Genomic DNA, 14,062 nt, shown 5'->3' with positions numbered 1-14,062 from the left:
TTTCCCTCAGCCCCACTTGGTTACGGGGACGCCTCATAATATGGGCGTCATCTACTGGGAGAAGCGGAGCATTGTGCGGTTAACTGCAAAAAATTACTTTAGGAGCTTAGCTTTCTTTGCGAAATCCCAATAAGTTAAATTGTTTGAGCTGACCGATGTCCTCTTGAAACAATGATACAAAAAGGCAGCTTTCGTAACCAGTAGTTTGCTCGCAACGAGAGAATGTTATTATGCCCTGCACACTGGACACCAGGATGTAATTGGATCGCAGCGTGCCAAACGCGCAGGGAAAAAAGAAAACTAGTAGCGTCAGGCGATGAACTTGCAAGCCAGCTATAAAAAAAGTAAAACGAGATCATTCTAGAAATTCTACCAAGAGGATGTATCACGAGCTAAAATCGTTTTCAGAGGAAGTTCGCTTGTGGACGCTAAGCGCGCTCCCTCCTAAGTTTTTTTTTTTACCTCCATGCCGCTATGTGCGACTGTTAACCGTGAAATTTTTCTTCTTTTTGTCAGAACAACAGAAACCATTTTTGTGTTTTATAAGACGATTAACCTTCTGGCAGGATCAAAAGCAACTCTTTCAAGGAAGATAGCAGAATTTGTATGACCGTAAGTGCAACAAGAAAATCGCAGCGTCCAGTGTATTGGAAATGGTTCGACCTTGTACACAATCCTTGTTATTCTCCGAATTTCCAGCATGCTTTTCAAAAACCATTTTAGCTAGAAATGAAGATAAAAATTTGTCCTACCCTGCGAAACACTCGGGACGGAAAGGAATATGGGTTAAAGCTAGCCATATTTATTTAGCACGGGCAGCTATAAGTGCTTCCCACAAGTTTAATTTTTTTAACACAATGTTTCAACATTGTATTTGACCTTCTCTTCTTGCCACGTGCATCACTAGAAATTTGAATTATACTTTTCATTTTCTCATCTTCTCTGTAAGCCGCTTACGTACCAGTCAATACTATTTTACAATTTGGCTTAGCTCTAATAATATTAGCATGGAGCCGACATATGCCAGAGAGACTATGAGGCCGCCATGACGAAGTTGACTTATTCTCGTGCACCCTGCACAAGTGAATTTTCACCCTAGTCTCCGTCAAGCTATATCTTGAAAATACAGCCCAAATGCAGTCTTTTTATACGTTTTCCTCAACCAATATTTCAGTGGCCATACTTGACACACGTCCTCCCGGCTGAGCAATGCAATGGTTACAGTAGCCTACTTGTCAATGTGACGTCCGCCAAAGAGATCCCATCAGCAGGAGTTGAGACGCCCGAAAATTCTGACTGTTACATTTGTTCTGCTTCGCAATGTTGGCTTGATATCGGATCGCCATGGACATAAAATACAGTGCACATCGAGTCTTATAATTTCCTCATCATCATCATCATCAGCCTGACTACGTCCACTGCAGGACAAAGGCCTCCCCCATGTTCCGCCAGTTAACCCGGTCCTGTGCTTGCTGCTGCCAATTTATACCCGCAAACTTCTTAATCTCATCTGCCCACCTAACCTTCTGTCTCCCCCTAACCCGCTTCCCTTCTCTGGGAATCCAGTCAGTTACCCTTAACGACCAGCGGTTATCCTGTCTACGCGCTACATGCCCTGCCCAAGTCCATTTCTTCTTCTTGATTTCAGCTATGATATTTTTAACCCCCGTTTGTTCCCTAATCCACTCTGTTCTCTTCTTGTCTCTTAAGGTTACACCTACCATTTTTCTTTCCATTGCTCGCTGCGTCGTCCTCAATTTAAGCTGAATCCTCTTTGTAAGTCTCCAGGTTTCTGCTCCGTAGCTAAGTACCGGCAAGATACAGCTGTTATATACCTTCCTCTTGAGGGATAGTGGCAATCTACCTGTCATAATTTGAGAGTGCTTGCCGAATGTGCTCCACCCCATTCTTATTCTTCTAGTTACTTCAATCTCGTGGTTCGGCTCTGCGGTTATTACCTGCCCTAGATAGACATAGTCTTTTACAACTTCAAGTGCACTATTACCTATCTCTAAGCGCTGCTCCTTGCCGAGGTTGTTGTACACTACTTTCGTTTTCTGCAGATTAATTTTAAGACCCACCTTCCTGCTCTTTTTGTCTAACTCCGTAATCATGAGTTGCAATTCGTCCCCCGAGTTACTCAGCAATGCAATGTCATCGGCGAAGCGCAGGTTACTAAGGTATTCTCCATTGACTCTTATCCCTAACTGTTCCCATTCTAGGCTTCTGAAAACCTCCTGTAAGCACGCGGTAAATAGCATTGGGGAAATTGTGTCCCCCTGCCTTACACCCTTCTTGATTGTATTCTGTTGCTTTCTTTATGAAGCACTATGGTAGCAGTTGATCCCCTGTAGATTTCTTCCAGAATGTTTATATATACTTCATCTACGCCCTGATTCCCCAGTGTTTGCATGACGGCTGATATTTCTCCTGAATGAAACGCCTTCTCGTAATCTATGAAGGCTATGTATAGTGGTTGGTTATACTTTGAGCATTTCTCTATTACCTGATTGATAGTATGAATGTGGTCAATTGTTGAGTAGCCTGTTCAAAATCCTGCTTGTTCCTTTGGTTGATTGAATTCTAATGTTTTCTTTACTCTGTTAGCAATTACCTTTGTAAATCGCTTGTATACTACAGAGAGCAAGCTGATTGGCCTGTAATTCTTCAAGTCCTTGTCATCTCCTTTCTTATGTATTAAGATGATGTTAGCGTTCTTCCAAGACTCTGGTACTCTTCCCGTCAGGAGACACCACGTAAACAGGGTGGCTAGTTTTTCTAACACAATCTGTCCTCCATGTTTCAGCAGATCTGATGTTACCTGATCCTCACCAGCAGCTTTGCCCCTTTGCATGCTTTCCAAAGCTTTTCTGACTTCTTCTATCATTACTGGTGGGGTGTAATCTGGGTTACTGCTAGTTCTTATAGTATTAAGGTCGTGGTTGTCTCGGCTACTGTACAGATCTCTGTAAAACTCCTCCGCTATTTTAACTATCCTATCCATATTGGTAGTTATTTTGCCTTCTTTGTCCCTTAGTGCATACATCCGACTTTTGCCTATCCGAAGTTTCCTCTTCAATGCTTTGACACTTCCTCCGTTTTTCAGAGCGTGTTCAATTCTCTCCATGTTATAACTTCTTACATCGCATATCTTACGTCTATTAATCAACTTCGAAAGCTCTGCCAGTTCTATTTTGTCTGTTGTACTTGACACTTTCATGATTTGACGCTTCTTAATTAGGTTCTTCATTTCCTGGGAAAGCTTGCCAGTGTCCTGTCTAACTACCCTGCCTCCAACTTCCACTGCGCACTCCGTAATGATACTCGTCAGATTATCATTCATTGTATCTACGCTAAGGTTGGTTTCCTCACTAAGAGCCGAGTACCTTATAAGTTGTCTGACCATAAATATCAAGCGCTGTCTGGCAAGTATGCTCCCCAAAGACGTAAGTTGCTTTAGCGATGTCTCACACGTTAGATTGCTGAACACACGAAAACTACCGAATAGGCCGGACAATTTTCAAGCGTCAGCCAGTCAGCCACACCCGGCTCTCAGTTCCCATGCTAGGCTCTCGTGGCTAAAGCTGCTTTTGGCTCACTTTTGTGGAACGTCTTCAAAGCATCATACATCACAGACTGAGGACGTCCTTGCTGTCGTCCGTGAATCGTAACAACGAAATTACTTAAACAGACAAACCCAAAAAATCGTAGAAAGCGGTAGATGGAAGCTTGTGATGAAAAAACTCGTTAACAGAGGTAGGTAGAGCCGATGTTCCCACAAGCGGACTTGTGTCCTTTCAAACTAGACCGTAACTAGTGGTTCAGTTTCAGCCTTGAGGAATACAAGTTCCCTTTGGTACACAAAACAAAGTGGCAGCGTACAGTCTTGTTCTTAACGCGTTACCAGCAATGCACTACAGGTAATTGATTGCACTTGTTCTCAAGTTGAAGCACCTGAATTGATTCTTTAAAAAGTAGCGTCTTCAAAATGCAATTACTTTTTTGTAAGCAATCACAAAATTATGAGATGACCAATTACTCAGATGTCCATTTCTTACAACACTTTTTTAGTTTTTCGCTGCCTGTAACACCCTCTTTTCAACTGCCAATCATACTGAAGTACCTCACTTGGACTGCGACACGGACCTATGGATTGAAGTGCTGCGCAATTATGCACTGTTGTGAAAAGTGTTCTTGAGGTAGGACAATGAACTTATCTATAGTGATGCATCTGCGGGGAGGCTCTTCAGCGTTACAGGTGGCGTCTTCATGAAGAAATACGGGAAAATGACCGACCCACATTGCCAGACTGAATAACTGAATAAGGTGTAAAGGGCGAAAAAATTAGTCAGATTTAACGTCCTGCGGATATTGGTAGCCAGGTCTCACGTTTTGCGAACATCAGTTGCCAGATTCTATTTCTTGCGAACATCGGTAGCCAGACTCCACGTCTCGCCGATATCCGCAGCCAGATCCCACGTCCTGCGAATATTGCCGGCCAGGTCCCGCGTCTTCCGGATATTGGTTGCCCGATGCCACTTCCTGCAGATATTGGTAGCCAGACTCCACATCTAGCGGATTTCGGTAGCCAGACCCCACGTCCTGTCGATATGAGGTAGCCAGGTCCCGCGTCTTGCGGATATCAGTTGCCGGATGCCACTTCCTGCAGATATTGGTAGCCAGACTCTGCGTCTTGCGGATATCGGTAGCCAGATCCTACGTCCTGCAGATATTGGTAGCCAAGTGCCACGACTTGCGGATATCAGTTGCCAGATGCCACATCTTGCGGATATCGATATCTATATCCCCCATCCTGCGTATATTGGTAGCCAGGTCCTGCTTCTTGCGAATATTGGTTCATGATGATAAGGGGCGCGAAAAAAACGACACACAAAGAGAAGAAGTACACGGGACGACGCGCTACTAGCAACTGCAGTTGCTAGTAGCGCGTCGTCCCGTGTACTTCTTCTCTTTGTGTGTCGTTTTTTTCGCGCCCCTTATCATCATGAACCAGCATAAGGGGCGCGAAAAAAACGACACACAAAGAGAAGAAGTACACGGGACGACGCGCTACTAGCAACTGCAGTTGCTAGTAGCGCGTCGTCCCGTGTACTTCTTCTCTTTGTGTGTCGTTTTTTTCGCGCCCCTTATCATCATGAACCAGCACCAACTCGCCCATTTTTTTACTTTACTGAATATTGGTTGCCAGATGCCATTTCTCGCAGATATCGGTAGCCAGACTCCACATCTTGCAACCATCAGTAGCCAGACCTCAGGTATTGTGGATATCGGTAGCCAGATCCCACGTATTGCGGATATCCGTAACCTTATCCCACGTCTTCCGGATATCTCTCCTGGATAAACTGGTGCGCGCAAATGCAGATAAACGACAACAGAAAAGAACAGACAGCGACAAGCAGTCGCGTTTGTCCCTGTCTCTTCTTTTCTGTTGTCGTTTGTCTGCATTTGCGCACACCAGTTTACCCAGAATTATGAACCGACTCGCCTAGCTACAAGTTTTACTTCCGGATATTGGTAGCCATATCCCACAACTTGCGGGTATCGGAAGCTAGATCCCACGTCTTGGGGGTATTCTTGAAGCAGTTGGTGAGTAATGATCTATGCTGCACGTTTTGGCTCAAGGCAAGCGTCACGAGGATGATGGGAGTTTTCTTCCGAGTGTATAGTCCTGTGTTGGTCGTGGGTTAGCAGGAGCGTCAACCGCAGTGGCGTTTAAAGGGTAATCTATAATTTCAAGCAACGTCAGCATTCACGTAAGAGCCCAGATGTCCGTATTATTGAAATGAAGCTTACTTAACAGTGTCATTACGCCATTATCACATGTAATTTTCGTTAAAGATTCCTCTGGGGTCGAACAACGCTTTATAACAGTCTCCCGAATGACAATTATACATGTTAAATATATATTATATTGATTTGAAAGCGAAGGCAACATTAGAAGACGTTAACGCACATGAATCTTGTACGATAGGATTAAATGTGTAGTGTTTATTGCTTCGCTATAAAATTACATAGCCAAAACTGCAACCTCAGGTCATGTTGCACTGATAGTACACCTGCATATGCTTTTTTTTCAAAGAACTCTTAAGATATAGAGTGGCTCTGTAGTGGAATATTTGAAAATCCCACAGCGTGCTTGAGTTCAATTCTTGCTGGGTAGGCGAGTGGTTGTCCGGCGAGCGGCTCTTTTAAGTCGGGAGTCAGTTCAATGCTGTCGATGTCATTTTTTAAAAGACAATAGTCTTTCTTGGGGTACTTCGATGCGAAAATTGAGCCCTGCCCTGCCCTGCCCTGCCTGTCTGCCTGCGTGGAACTTCCTTAAAAGTGAGAGTTGTACTAGAGAGGTGTCCCGAAGCAGCGCGTTTCGGTTCACTTATGTCGCCTTCAGGTCGAATAGTCAAGCATGAAATGTTTCTGACAGAGCGTTGATTACTGCCTCCAGCTGAGCTGTATACGTGCATACGCACAAAAGTTTGTACCAAAACATGCACTAAACGCATATTAGACGTGTGCCTGGCGTGTCACTAATAACCGACAAATAAACTCGCTTCGCAGATCGGCGTCGACGTACGTCGACAGAGTTGCACGAAAGCATTCGTGTGAAATGTTTCATAGCTTCACTTCATGGTGTGCTTCATATCGGATAACACAAGATAAGTTGAAGAGAGCGAAACCATTTTCTGTTGTTTTACGGCAATGCACCATTGTTGAAAAACGTGGATGTTGTACTGAAAGAGCACCGCGGAACAATCTCGGTCGACTTGGCGCACACTGAAACGCTCCTTCTCTTCAGTTTATGTCCTGGCTACGATTTCATCTTTGGTCGCGGCAAGAATCCGGCTTGAGCCATATGCGCATGCGCGCTCATTTTGAACCTTTGGCGCAATAATTAATAGCACCACCAGCCATTTGCGAGATCACGTGCAAAGGATGCACCAATCACAGACGCGGATTGGAAGGGTAAGCGACAGAGTGAGAAGGATGCCTCGAGAACATTGAGTGATGCTACCTTTGAAACTTGTTTCATCTAGGGAGCTTAGCGTGCCACGATGCGCTCGTTTGGCTTCGCTGCACAAATCGAGACTCTCTAACACTGCGCTTTCAGATTACAATACACATTTTTATCGCGCAAAACATCAAATAACCGTTTTGTTCACTCTCTTCAGACGCTAGACTATCGTATTTCGACGACATTTGGAGTAAAGCATGCAGAAACGGGGAAAATTTTTTTTCTTAACGCTCTCGCGTTCAAATTACTAATGTTTTTACTGACCGTAGATATAAACTGTCAGTCACCCGTGGTGGACACCCGCATACTGCGGCCCACGGTATACAGGTATGTGCCACACGTGTCTGGAGGAAAGGGCTTGACGATGTTCGTGACCTTGTTTTCTGTTTATTCTTGTCAAGACGAGACAGTCATATTACAGCGAAGGCTGTTATGAGATCAAAACCCGGGTCGCGTTCAGTACCGTAGTTGTCGTCCGCCGCTGTAGCCACTGGTGTTGGTAACCACTGTCGCACGAAATAGAAACAACCTAGCACCAAGGACACAGTGGGGCTGGAACATGGGTTTGCTGCGTGTTAGCCCAGTATTCTACCTCAGCCGTGCCGGTGCTTGGGACTTGTTCGCAAAATTGCCTGAGGCAGGCTTGATGTCGGGACAGCAATCGCGTTAATATGAGTTAAAAAGCGTTTTACAACAGCGAAAGAGCAACCAGTCGTCGCACATTGTGAATAGCGTAACGAGTGGTTTGTCCAATGGTCCAACGCATTACAAACGCTTGTTCTTGTTCCCCTATTAACTGTGGCGCATACCCACTTCAGCCATAATTGCTCATCGTCGTCAACCACTGCATGAACAATTGGCACAATATTCCTTGCAAGTGTTTAGCGGATACTAAACTTCTGAGAAGAATGACAAAAAAATAGCACAACAAATGCCGGCCTACTACCCAAAAAGTTATTATTAATGCCGTAGTGGGTACCCAGCAAGTGTGCTTGCAGCAGTTACCCAATGAGTTTTTAGAAAAAGGCTCTGAAAGGCCGCTCTTCCAGCTTTCGCTGTCATTGTGCTGCGCCTTCAGGTAAGGTGTGAAAGCACCTTATGTGGATTACGCATTTCCGCTAGAATGATATGGCTCGGAAGGACGTCTACTGCTTGCCACGCGTCCATGGTGCACTCACTTGCTTGCGAAGGGTAGAGTATTTCATTTTTTTCAAAGCGAAGCATTTCTTAGCGAACTTCGGCGAATTTGAGCGTATCTATCTATCTATCTATCTATCTATCTATCTATCTATCTATCTATCTATCTATCTATCTATCTATCTATCTATCTATCTATCTATCTATCTATCTATCTATCTATCTATCTATCTATCTATCTATCCGCCTACGACCTTTAGCTCTCCTGGCCGTTTCGGTAATGGTATCGATAGCAAACTTGGTATGGCATAACATGACTGTATGAAAAACATATTTGACTAGTCAAGACATGAAAATCAAGACATGTATGTCATGAATGTCATGATTTACATTTCATGGTCCGGCAGCTTTTGCGGTGGTTTTGTTCACACTGCATGTTGCAAAACTGGCATGGTATCACATAATTGCAATGCGAATACAAGCGACAGACTCTAACATGATAATCATGAGATGCGTGTCATGTAACAAGATGACTACATGCCACGCTCACGATGCGCTCGCGGCCGTTTTGCTAGCGTCACATATGCCCAATTCGGTATTGCGGGACGTGAATGGATGACGAAGGTATGATACTGGTGCAAACATGATAAACATGAGATGCGTGTCATGTAACAACATGACTACATGCTACACTCGTGATGCGCTCGCGGCCGTTTCGCTAACTCCATATGTACAAACTCGGTATTACGCGGCGCGAATGGACGACATAGGTAAATGACACACCCGAACATGATAATCACGACATGCGTGTCATGTAACAACATGACTACATGCCTGTCATGCAAGGTTCTTTTAGATGCTTAGTAAGAAGAGGTCTTTAAGGCTTAAAGCTACGAGACACTTAACGAAAGGACTAAGCCGTTTGTACCAAAACTCAAACAAGAAGTTTAACTGGAAAGTTATAAGACGGAAAGCCCCCATAAATCGAAAGAACTAATAAACAGTTAACTGGACATGGTGAAATCCATCTATCAACACTCGACAAAGAAGTTCAAAGTGTTCAATTGAATCTAACGTCCGAATGGGGCTGCACGGTGGAGTAGGGCAAGATATCTGGTCGGTCTCACCCACACGCTGAATTCCGTCGACGATGAGCAAACCGGAACGCGGTGGTTCGGGCTTCAGGACGCGGGCTGGACGGGGATGAAGGAACGCAGGCTGCTGATGACACGTCGAGAAACCAGACCGGAACGTTGTAGTGATAACGTATTTGCTCTGGCTTTAGGAGTGTGGACCCGTCGGTGACGAGAGAACGCAGGCTGATGACGACGCGTCAGGGAACCAGGGTCAACCTGGCCAAGCAGCTGGGCGCACAGCTCGACCCGTAGCCCGACGGCTGGTGCTCGCCTGTTGGAACCGAAGTCCGCAGGCCCTGGGTAGGAGTTCAGGACCGGATGGCCACGGTCTTCTCGAGCGGGAACACGACGGCAGGAGGCCCCGGCCGGTTGAAGTCCTGCATGCTCGGGTCTGACGCCCGACGGCCCATCTTCAGCGCCCGGTCCGGTGACGACCTTCCGCTTTCCCCGTCTTCTTCGAACTCCCCTTGATCTCTGTTTGTTTGTTTGTATCCTCTAATCCATGGCTGGTACCCACTCTGGGGGATTGGCCAAGAGAACATATAGTCTCATATGGACGATAACTGCATTATTGCTTACAACGAAAAAAAAGGGGGGGGGATCTCTTCTGCTCAGGCTTTTTCTTCCGCTCTGGTCCACTTGTCTCGTCCCGATTGGAGATTCTGTACTTCCGTGGTACCCAGCCATTGGGCCTTAAAATCTCTGTGGAGGGACCTCAATGGACCAAAATGTTCACGCCCACACGTGCCACAACCGAGCGGTATCTTCATCTTCTTCTGGCTGATGGAGTGGCGCACTTCCTAAACGCGCACAATCACATCACAATGCCTCTCTCATGATGCACTCGTGGGTGTTTCGCTAGCTTCTGTTGTTTCATATTTGCCAAATTTGGTATTACGTGACGTCAATGGATGACGAAGGTATGTGACTGGTGCAAACATGATAATCATGAGATGCGCGTCATGTGATAACATGACTACATACCACAGTCAAGTCGCCAATACATTTCGACGTGACGCGGTGAGCGGGTTCGCCGGCGTTCATTTCGTCGCATCACGCCGACTTTGCGGCGCCAGGCACTGGTTTTGCCATATACTCGCATACGTGCACCGCGCTGCGTTGTTTAGACGCATGCGTGTTTCAGCGCGTCCGGCATCCTTTTGTCACGAAAAGAGGGAGACGCAGTGGTGTCTGGGTAACGCACGAGCGTGAATTTCGCGCCGGTTGCTGAAGAGCCGCGCCAACGGGCGCTGGTCGCGCCGGTCGCGCCTGGCGTTAGACTATAGAGTGCTCGCGTTTTGCTAACGTAGGGTCACTCTGCCCAGCGTGCGCTCGCGTCAACGCTACATTGGAGTATATTGGGCCCTTCATGATGCGCTCGCGGCCGTTTTGCTAGCTCCACGTATACCAAATTTGGTGTTACGGGACATCAATGGATGACAAAATATATGATTCGTGCAAACATAATAATCCTGACACACACCTCATGTAGAGAGAGATATATATAAAGATGCAAGGAAAGGCAGCAATGTTAACCAGACGCACATCCGGTTTGCTACCCTGCACTGGGGAAGAGATAAAGGGGAGAAAAGAGGTTGCAGAGAGATGAGAAGGTACACACAATCACGAGCACACTCGGGGAGCACACACAGTCTACAGGCGGTCGCTCAGGTTTGTTGACTTTAGGTAAAGTAGCAGTGCTTAAGTTGCTTTCTGCGCAACTGAGGCAGGTGCCCAAAGTCCTAGTATCTTCTGCACACAAAATGGTCCAGGGTCAAGTTGATTCAAAACCATCCGGAGCTGGCATCGCTGTGTGTCGTACTAAGCGCAGCTGCACAGGACGTGTTCGATGGTCTCTTCAGCTCCGCAGTAGTCGCATGTAGGAGTGTCTGCCATACCAATGCGAAAGGAGTACACCTTTGTAAATGCAACACCCAACCAAAGGCGGCATAACAGTGTCGCATCGGAGCGGGAAAGTTGTGATGGTAGCTTTAGCTTGAGCGAAGGATCCAGTTCATAAAATTGACACCTTTGGAAGCTGGTAGACGACCAGAACGTGCGTGTGAGATCTCGAGCCAGCAGGTAAAGTTGTCTTGCTGCATCATTCCTTGATAGAGGAATCGGGACTACACGGGTTCCTTCACGGGCTGAGCGGGCTGCATCATCGGCTAATTGATTTCCGGTAATACCGATATGTCCAGGGAGCCATCGATATATAATATCATGCCCTCGTGCTAGAGCTTCATGACAGCAATGTCTTATATCTTGTACCAACTGGTCATGACTCCTCCTACGCATGGCAGACTGCAAACGCTGAAGCGCTGCCTTCGAATCACAGAATATGACCCATTTTGCTGGACGTTCTTGAACGAGATATTGTAAAGCAGCCCTTATAGCAGCAAGCTCTGATGCCGTAGATGTAGTCATATGCGACAACTTAAACTTGATTGTCATTGCTGCAGCCGTAATTACAGCGGCACCTGATGAGCTGCTGGACGAGACGGACACATCAGTGTATATCTGCGTTCAGTCTAAGTACAACTCATGTAATAAGAGCAGTGTTGCTTGCTTCAATGCTACTCTGGAGTGATTGCTTTTCTTTTTGATTCCCGGAATTTCTAGACGTACTTGCGGCTGGTCGAGGCACCACAAAGGACATGCCATTCTCACAGCTGGCGTATATCCTGATAGAATGCTGTTTAGGTGCTTGGCTGTGACGTCTGAAAACGTAGCACGTGGTCTTCCGGAGGGTAGAAGGGCCAAGTGGTGGTGGAGAACACGGCTGGCATGTCGAATGTGCGCTCTGAGGCAATCGACAACTCTATATGTCCTGACCGGATGGTCTTTGGCAAGCATAACTGTGGCATAAGTAGAAGCGCATCGGGGCAGTCCTAGGCAGATACGCAGTGCCTGACCCTGCAAACTCTCCAATAAATGGGTATTGGATTTGCAAGTGTTAGTCAGTACCGGCAAGCTGTAGCGCAATAGACCCAGAAATAGGGCCCTATACAGCTGTAGCATGGAGGCCACAGAAGTTCCCCATGCTTTCCCGCACATGAATTTCATTATATGCACAATATATAGCAGTCTCTTCTTCAAGTACGCACAATGTGGGCTCTACGAAAGACTTCTGTCGATTATTATGCCCAGGAAACGATGCGTCCGTGCATATTTGACACTGTGCCCTTTGATGTAAACAGGGTATGGCGTCATTGGTTTGCGTGTAAACGCCATCAACGCGCACTTCACAGTTGATATATTTAGACCTTGTTTCTGAAGGTAGGCTGTTGTGAGGGTTGCTGCCCGCTGTATTCGTGCACGCACCTGAGGGCTAGTAACTGCAGCACTCCAGAGGCAAATATCATCGGCGTATATGGATAGAAACACCGACTTTGGCAGAACCTTCACCAGACCAATGAGGGCAACATTGAACAATGTGGGGCTTAAAACACCTCGCTGAGGTACTCCGCAGTAGGTGTAATGTTCAGCAGTTGTACCCTCATATGTTCGCACAAAGAAACCCCTGCGAGTTATATAATCTTTTATCCATTGCAAAATTCGTCCACCAATGCCCATTGCTGCGAGAGAAGTGAGGATGGCATCGTGAGCTACATTATCATATGCACCCTTCACGTCAAGAAAGAGTGCCACTGATATGCGCTTGCGACTTTTTTCTTGTTGCACAAATGTCGATAAGTCAAGGACACAGTCGATGGAGGAGCGGCCCCGACGAAAGCCTGCCATTCAAGAAGGGTATTTGGTGTATCGTTCCAAGTACCACTCGAGACGAAATAGAACGATCCTTTCCATCACTTTTCTGAGGCAGCTTGCGCGGGCAATAAGGCGATACGCTGTCAAGTCCAATGGTGATTTTCCCGATTTCAAAAGTGGTATTAATCGAAAGATTACGAGCTATACGAAGGCGTGCTGAACGACGATACAGGCGCACAAGATCAATTTACGATCTGAGGGAAGCAAGGCGGCTCCAGAAAAAGATTCAACGACGCATTTACAAGCTGGAGAGTGAACGCTGGAAAGCATTCTGCGAATCTCTAGACCCTCATAAACCGCTGTCATATATCTGGAAAAGAGTTCGTGGTCTTCTCTCCTCTCCGCTACAACGGCACCCTTTTAAAGCTTTGGCACTCCATCATGGAAAAAACAGAACTCGAGGTGGCTGAAGAATTTTGCACGAGAGTTGCCGGGAATATTATGAACGAGAGCATCGACGCCGTGATCGTTCCTGAGACGCGATTACCAGAAATGGACATTACATTCACCATGGAAGAACTGGAAGGTGCATTAGTCGCTTCTAAGCGCATGTCATCACCAGGTCCTGATGGTATTACTTATAGTGCGTTGGGACACCTTGGACAAAAAGGTAGAAAAAAACTTTTAACATGCTTAAACAACTCCTGGCTCAGCGGCAGTGTTCCTCGAGAATGGAAAATAAGACGCACCTTATGTAAGAACATAACACGCTAATGGCATGCTCGCGGCCGTCTTGCTATAGCTCCACATATACTAAATTTGGTATCACGTGACGTGAATAGATGACGAAGGTAAACGACACATATAAACATGATAAACCTGACACGGAAGGTATGTGCGGCATGATTTACCTCCACCTCGTAACGTTGTGCTGACATTAAAGTGACACATTAACCTTTCTCATTCGTGCTTCGCATATCATCGATTCCCACTGTGCGTGGGATCTGCAAATTTTTTTGATCAACACTTGAAAGTTGCTATGACCGGT

The 14,062-nt window shown here is 46.2% G+C and overlaps 1 protein-coding gene across 4 annotated transcripts in view; it reads right to left on the bottom strand.

The window, feature by feature from the left end:
* LOC119179846 (uncharacterized) overlaps window positions 1–14,062 on the bottom strand; it is a 39,907-nt gene that overhangs the window by 11,291 nt on the left and 14,554 nt on the right. The gene's annotated exons all lie outside the window — the stretch shown is intronic.

Source organism: Rhipicephalus microplus, chromosome 7, assembly GCF_043290135.1.
Source record: "Rhipicephalus microplus isolate Deutch F79 chromosome 7, USDA_Rmic, whole genome shotgun sequence".
Classification (NCBI taxonomy): Eukaryota; Metazoa; Arthropoda; class Arachnida; order Ixodida; family Ixodidae; genus Rhipicephalus; species Rhipicephalus microplus.
Note: the sequence above shows the minus strand (reverse complement) of the source record. Positions and strands in the feature narration are given on the sequence as shown.